The following is a 7,017-nucleotide window of genomic DNA, read 5'->3' as shown; positions in this document are numbered from 1 at the left end:
CCCAGGTTCTACGAATTACATGTCAATGGTATAGATTGTTTTGTCCAGTAGAGGTGCAAATTATTTCTCTTAGGAAAGACAACCCAAAAGGTTATAGTTTTATTGCCCTGTAGGACATTAATCAGTTTTATCTCTTACCGAGTAAACTTTTTTCAGCAAGTCTTCTATTTCTTGGCTGACTATCAATCAACTTCTCGCTCTCCTTTTCTATTTCTCTCTCTTAATATCGCTCTGTCTCAGCCTTTCTATATATGGAGAGATCTCTCTATACACATATAAATATATATACTTTTCTGTCTAGCTAGAGGATTGTAAACGCACCAGTCATTGCTCTGTGTCTAGCTAAAGGATTGTAAATGCACCAATCAGCACTCCATAAAAACACACAAATCAGCACTCTGTGTCTAGCTAAAGGATTGTAAACACACTAATCAGCACTCCGTAAAAATGCACAGATCAGCACTCTGTGTCTAGCTAAAGGATTGTAAATGCACCAATCAGCACTGTGTAAAAACACACCAATCAGCACTCTGTGTCTAGCTAAAGGATTGTAAATGCACCAATCAGCACTCTGTAAAATGGACCAATCAGCACTCTGTAAAATGGGCCAATCAGCACTCTATAAAATGGACCAATCAGCAGGACGTGGGCACGGACAAATAAGGAAATAAAGGTGGCCAGCAGCAGCAACCCGCTCGGGTCCCCTTCCATGCTGTGAAAGCTTTGTTCTTTCACTCTTTTCAATAAATTTTGCTGCTCCTCACTCTTAGGGTCCACACCACCTTTAAGAGCTGTAACACTCACCATGGAGGTCTGTGGCTTCAGTCTTGAAGTCAGCGAGATCAAGAACCCACGGGAAGGAAGCAACTCCAGACACATCTTGACTTTACATTATTTCATATCAGGGTTTATTAAAACATTGTTTTGTGTTTCAGGGTGGAAAGCAGTATTTTCAAGGTTTCACTTCCATAGGAACAGGTTATATGTATACACAGTAAATTCTTCATTATCCATGCCAATTAAGAACATTCACATGAAAAATGAAAAAACCGTAACTAGCCTACCACCTGAGATAGAGATAGGTTCCATCTGCAAAGAAGTAAATGTGTGTTTCCACATCCATTCATATTTAAGTCTCATGACAAACACCATATAGTCAACTCCTGATTGTTTCCCACATATATTCTGTCTAAAATAGTGGTGCCACCCAGATTGAGGTTTTCCAACACACTCATATTTAGAAAACTTGGAAGTTTATCTTTCTTTTACTGAACTGCTTATCTTTATTACTGAGGCAAATTATACATCTGACCAAAAGGCTAATACACGAAGTAAGCCTTTGGGTTTTTCAATCAATTTAAAAGACATTAAAATAGCACCATTTGCACAGTCTTCAGATATAAATGTGAGAAATACGAATATTTTAAATAAGTCAGGTGGAAAGGACAACCATACTGGATTAGGGTCTAAGAACCCCAGGTTCCAGTGGAGTTCGTGCTACAGGTTTTACATGAGGAAATTAGCAAATCACCTGGGACTGTTTTTCTCAAATGAAAATCAGAGGACTGAGCTGACATCTAGAGAATATCTCAGTTCTCTTCCATTCCATAATTCATTGGCTCCTCTAAGTTTTTTCAAACATGAAAATAAATTTCAAATAAAATTCTTGTGTTTATGAAAACATAAACATCTAAAATTTAAATAGGTATTTCTTCTAGGGTTAAGAAAAGAAAATAGTTGTAGTTGCACCTGGTTTTTACACTTACTCAAAAGAGCTAACATAGCCAAGGAAAGCTTCCATGTAACTGTACCAGTTGAGACAAGATTGTAAGTATCTCTTAATCTTGGACAATCTGCAGTGTTTGTGATGTGTTGACTAAAAATGTAACTATGTCAGTGCTATGGATTATATAATAACTTTTAAAAATAAACATTTCATAGATTGTCCCACATTTATCTGAGAACACATACATAAAAACTAACATGAATCATCAGGACATCAGGACATTCTCTTTTGAGTATGGCTGATAAAATCAATAGTAAAATCTACATAGCTCAAATGTCCAGCTTTGAAAACTAAAAACCTTATTCTTCAGTGTGAATTCTATCAGCTTTTGTTTTTCCAACATTACAATTTTTCTTTTCCCTACCAAAAAAAATTGTCCCCACTTAAGTATTATCTTCAAGATCATTAATGTCCAAGTAAATGTGGTCTGACCAAATAATTTGGCACCATAGCTAGGACCGAAAAAAAAAAAAAGTAAATAACTTCCAGAAGAATTAAAATACAGCTCTTTCTATTGGTGTAGGCATTTCAGTTCTGTTCTGCGACCTCCTCCCATTTAGCTAGAGATAGTTTCCATGGGAACTGAAGACTATGTTCTACTGAGTCTTGAAACACACAAATATGAATTTTTGCTTCTTACAAGTGGGCAGCGATTTATCTCTCTAATGCTTAATGGAAGACATTTGAATCTATTTTGGTTTGAGACAAAAACTGAAAGAAAGTTATGTCAATTATACTAATATACAATTTCAAAGCCTGAAATTAGAAATTAGTAAAATTGAGGTGAGTACAGCATAGTAATATATGTCCCAGCTGTTCTAGCTTTTCCAGGGTATTTTTTTTCCAAAGGGAGGAATATATTACTGTATTAAATACTTGTGCTACCATGAAAAAACTTTAAAATTAATTTTGTTAATCCAAGCAGATTTTCCATTGTCATTGTTGCTTTTAAATAATCTCTTATGGAATATGGAGTGCAGAGTTGTAACAATATAAAATATCAAAATAGATGTTTAATTTTTATGGGGCTTTTTTGGTAGAGAAAAATTTGGGATCGATTAATGGGAATGTTTAAGTCAGCACATAAAGAAATAAAAGAATTTCAAACTATTGAGTTGAAAAACAGGTACAGCCTTTCAAAAGTCTAAAAACCCAAAACCCATGACCTTATAAAAAGAAAATTGGTATCACCCAAGAACAAATCCTGACTTTACTTGAAAATATCTCTGCATAAATATGTATAGCAAAGATAATAAAAACAGCTAAATCTACCCCAAGCTGAAAACAAAATCAACAAAAAGACAGTCAACTCCCTGGAGGAATCTGTGTTTCTCTTGGTTGTGACACTGGTTACCAAGGTAGTGGTTATATCTGAGAGGCCCCTGGCTACAAATCCATGATCTTGAAGACCTTCAGTAGAATCTGAAGCAAACAGACCATTATAATAGACTAACTTGTGCTTTCCAGTGTTCAAACACCTAGACCTTAACAAACCAAACTTCTCTTATTAAAAAGGCAAAGCAAGAATCAAGGTAATTATTGAAAATTTGGGGTTAAAACTCTTTTTCCTTTTTTTTTTAAATTTTATTATTATTACACTTTAAGTTTTAGGGTACATGTGCACAACGTGCAGGTTTGTTACATATGTATACATGTGCCATGCTGGTGCGCTGCACCCATTAACTCGTCATTTAGCATTACGTATATCTCCTAATGGTATCCCTCCCCCCTCCCCCCACCCCACAACAGTCCCCGGTGTGTGATGTTCCCCTTCCTGTGTCCATGTGTTCTCATTGTTCAATTCCCACCTATGAGTGAGAACATGCGGTGTTTGGTTTTTTGTCCTTGCGATAGTTTGCTGAGAATGATGGTTTCCAGTTTCATCCATGTCCCTACAAAGGACATGAACTCATCATATTTTATGGCTGCATAGTATTCCATGGTGTATATGTGCCACATTTTCTTAATCCAGTCTATCATTGTTAGACATTTAGGTTGGTTGCAAGTCTTTGCTATTGTCAATAGTGCCGCTATAAACATACGTGTGCATGTGTCTTTATAGCAGCATGATTTATAATCCTTTGGCTATATACCCAGTAGAGTGTAAACTGGTTCAACCATTGTGGAAGTCAGTGTGGCGATTCCTCAGGGATCTAGAACTAAAACTCTTTTTATTTTAACTTTCCAGAGCAAAACGTTAGAACGTGTCCAACCAGTATTTTTTTAGATCCCATGTATTTTAGAATCCTGTAACAGGTATTGTAATAGGCAGGATAGAAACTAGCCCACATAATGTCTTCGTACAATTTAGAGGACACACTGGTGTTGAGGTTTACAGCAAATAAAGCACAACTGGAATTTAAGCTCCCTCTCATTTCTTCATTCAGACACACTTGTGCAGTATATAAGCTGCACAACTGTGCAGGTGGCTCTGGCACAGGATCTTCAATATGCAGCGATGAATAGAACAGGCCAATCAACACAAGCAGAAAACAATAATTAGGATCTCATTATTAAAGGACTGTTAGTATTTAAGCAGTAAATACTAATTGGATCAACATTCATAGAGAACCTACTACGTTCTTACTATATAAGAAATACAAAGATAGGATCTGAGAACTACAAAAGAACTCTTGGCACATAATGACTCCACACAAACCCCTGCACTAAGAGACCTGATCAACCCTAACATGGCTTCTGGCTGCCTAAGGCTACATCCCTGGAAAGACTCAACCCCTCCTTGAGTTCCTGCCTGAAAAAGCTCAAGCCTGTCGAAAGAATTTATTGTTTGTTCTAGCCAACATTTGACAATAGGCCCCTGACTCCCCTTTCTTAGAGAATTTACTAAAAAGAGCTTATAATTGTAAATCCTTCCTCTGTAACTTTGAGATATATATGTATGTATCTCCTATGCCCCAGGGTATCTTTCTCAAGGACTTAAAAGCCATTCCTCTAAAATATAATAAGCAGGAAAGATAGAACCTCTGTATCTCAGTCTCTGTGGGAAGATAGAATTCCAACTTCAATAATTGCCAACTAGCATACACAGCTGGCCTAATCACATTTACACTGACCAACCTTCTTATTTACTTCTGGTAATTTTTTACTTCCCTGACACTACTTGAGCCCTGCTCACTTTTCCTTCCTACTCCCTTATTCTCCTTTTAAAATGCCCCATCCATCACCTCTGCACAAATTGGAATGGAGCTTAGGTTGTTCCCTCACTGTCAGTAGTTACTGAATAAAATCTGTTTTTAGCACTTGAACTAATGTCCAGTTTGTTTATCTTTGAGAGATCTAAAGAAAATATTCTAGTATGGAAAACAACCATGTTCAGAAATGACTATAAAATGCAAAATGAAAATTTGATTAATTAAATTGAAAGTACAAAATAAGGCCTGCACATTGCTACAATAACAATATAATATCTTAGAAGAAGGGAGAGATCCACTGTGCAGAGGTGAAAGGAAATATAGAAGTGGGACTTTAATCAGAAATATAGAAGTGGGACTTTAATTGTTTAACTTCGAACAAGAAAAATAGAATTGAATGTATATTGTCATATGTTCATATTACTCCAAAAGACATAAGCATGGTCATAACCATACCAATAAATTCTAATAGCCACAAGGGGAGAGATCTTGTCTGATTTTTTTCATATCTGCATTATCAATGTGTAAAATACAATGGTCTCAATAAAAATTTATTGAATTAACTAATGAGATATCACTTATAAAAGGAAAGAAAGATATGTGATCTAAAAGACAGTTTATGCAAACTTAATTGGTCACTTTCCCATTTTCTGTTGAAAGTTTATATACCAAGAAAATTTCAATCCTAACATGAATCTACAGAGGCTTTCCACATGTATATTTGAGGCTCCAAGTTTCATAAAGAATGATACAAGGAGAACAAAGTAAAGGAGAGCATATAACTTAAATTTATTTAACCCTTAAATAATATTTTATAAACATTAATTTTATAGAGATTGGAAAAAAATTACAGAATAAAATGAGACTAGAGACAAGAGTGAGAAGATGCTAAATATAAAACTTAGACAACAGACTTTCCACATACACAAAATTAGTGTTGCAGTGTTTTTTAAAGTAACAGAAAATTGTAAAGATAAAATTACAGGGCAAGTGCGCATGCGCTGCCTCCATCAACCCAAGTCAGGAACATGGCCGTATGGTCGCTGTGGGCGGGCAGGCACCAGGTGCAGCACCTACTGGCCTCGAGTGCCTCGTAGGAGAGCAAGGGATGGCCGCTTCCATTCTGCACGGCCACCCTGATAACTGCTGGTGTGGACTGCTGTTCTGAGGACCCTCCCGATGAGCTTGGGCCCTCTCTTGCCCAACAAGCCTTAAGAGTAAAGCTGTTAAACTGGAGAAGGAAGTCCGGGATTTAACCATGAGATAGCACAGAGCTGTAGCTGCTTGTGAAAACATAAGGAGGCAAACCGAGAGATGTGTGGAAGATGCCAAGATAGGTGGCTGACATTTTGGAGAAGACTACACAGTAAATTTCTGAAGAATCAGAGCCTGGGAACCAGAAGCTCAGTCTGGAGAAGGTCTTCCGAGGGTTGTCACTTTTAGAAGCAAAGCTGAAAAATGTGTTTGCCAAGCATGGCCTGGAGAAGCTATCACCCATTGGTGACAAATATGACCCCCAAGAGCATGAACTCATCTGTCATGTGACAGCTGCTGTTGGGGTGCAGCCTAGCACCATGACATTAGTAAGACCAGATGGCTACAAACTTCATGGCTGCACCATTAGACTTGTCCGGGTGGAAGTGGCTGTGGAGTCTCAGAGAAGACTGTGAAGAGGCCATCAGGAACAGGATGTTCTCCCAGAGTCCAGTCACCTATGCTTCTTTTATTTATTAAATTAGGTTTTTATTGTACATGAGGTACTTCATGTGATATGTTTTGGATTTAGTCATATTGGCTTTATTTCTAAGATATTCTGTTGATTTAATGTGACGTGTTTGGTCTCATCAGAAGTCTTACCATTCGGCATTTGAACAGTGTGACAAGTGTCCCAATGGCCTTTATCAAAACCTGCTTAGGAAAATTAGTACTCTGATGAATTTGAATCCAAAATCCTTTTAACTATGTGTTTTCAACTACATGTTCCTTCCTAGTGGTCCCTATAACAGAGACTGTATAATATCTTGTATTTTGTGGAAAAAGGAGATGGCACGGATTGGTTCAACATTTGGATACTTAGAG

The 7,017-nt window shown here is 37.1% G+C and overlaps 1 pseudogene; it reads left to right on the top strand.

Moving 5' to 3' along the window:
- Positions 1-5,960: 5,960 nt before the first annotated feature.
- On the top strand, positions 5,961-6,608 carry LOC101145956 (grpE protein homolog 2, mitochondrial-like; annotated as a pseudogene).
- The last annotated feature ends 409 nt before the right edge of the window (positions 6,609-7,017 follow it).

This window comes from Gorilla gorilla, chromosome 6 (assembly GCF_029281585.2).
Source record: "Gorilla gorilla gorilla isolate KB3781 chromosome 6, NHGRI_mGorGor1-v2.1_pri, whole genome shotgun sequence".
Classification (NCBI taxonomy): Eukaryota; Metazoa; Chordata; class Mammalia; order Primates; family Hominidae; genus Gorilla; species Gorilla gorilla.
The sequence above is the reverse complement of the archived record's forward strand: the minus strand, read 5'-3'. Positions and strand labels throughout refer to the sequence as shown.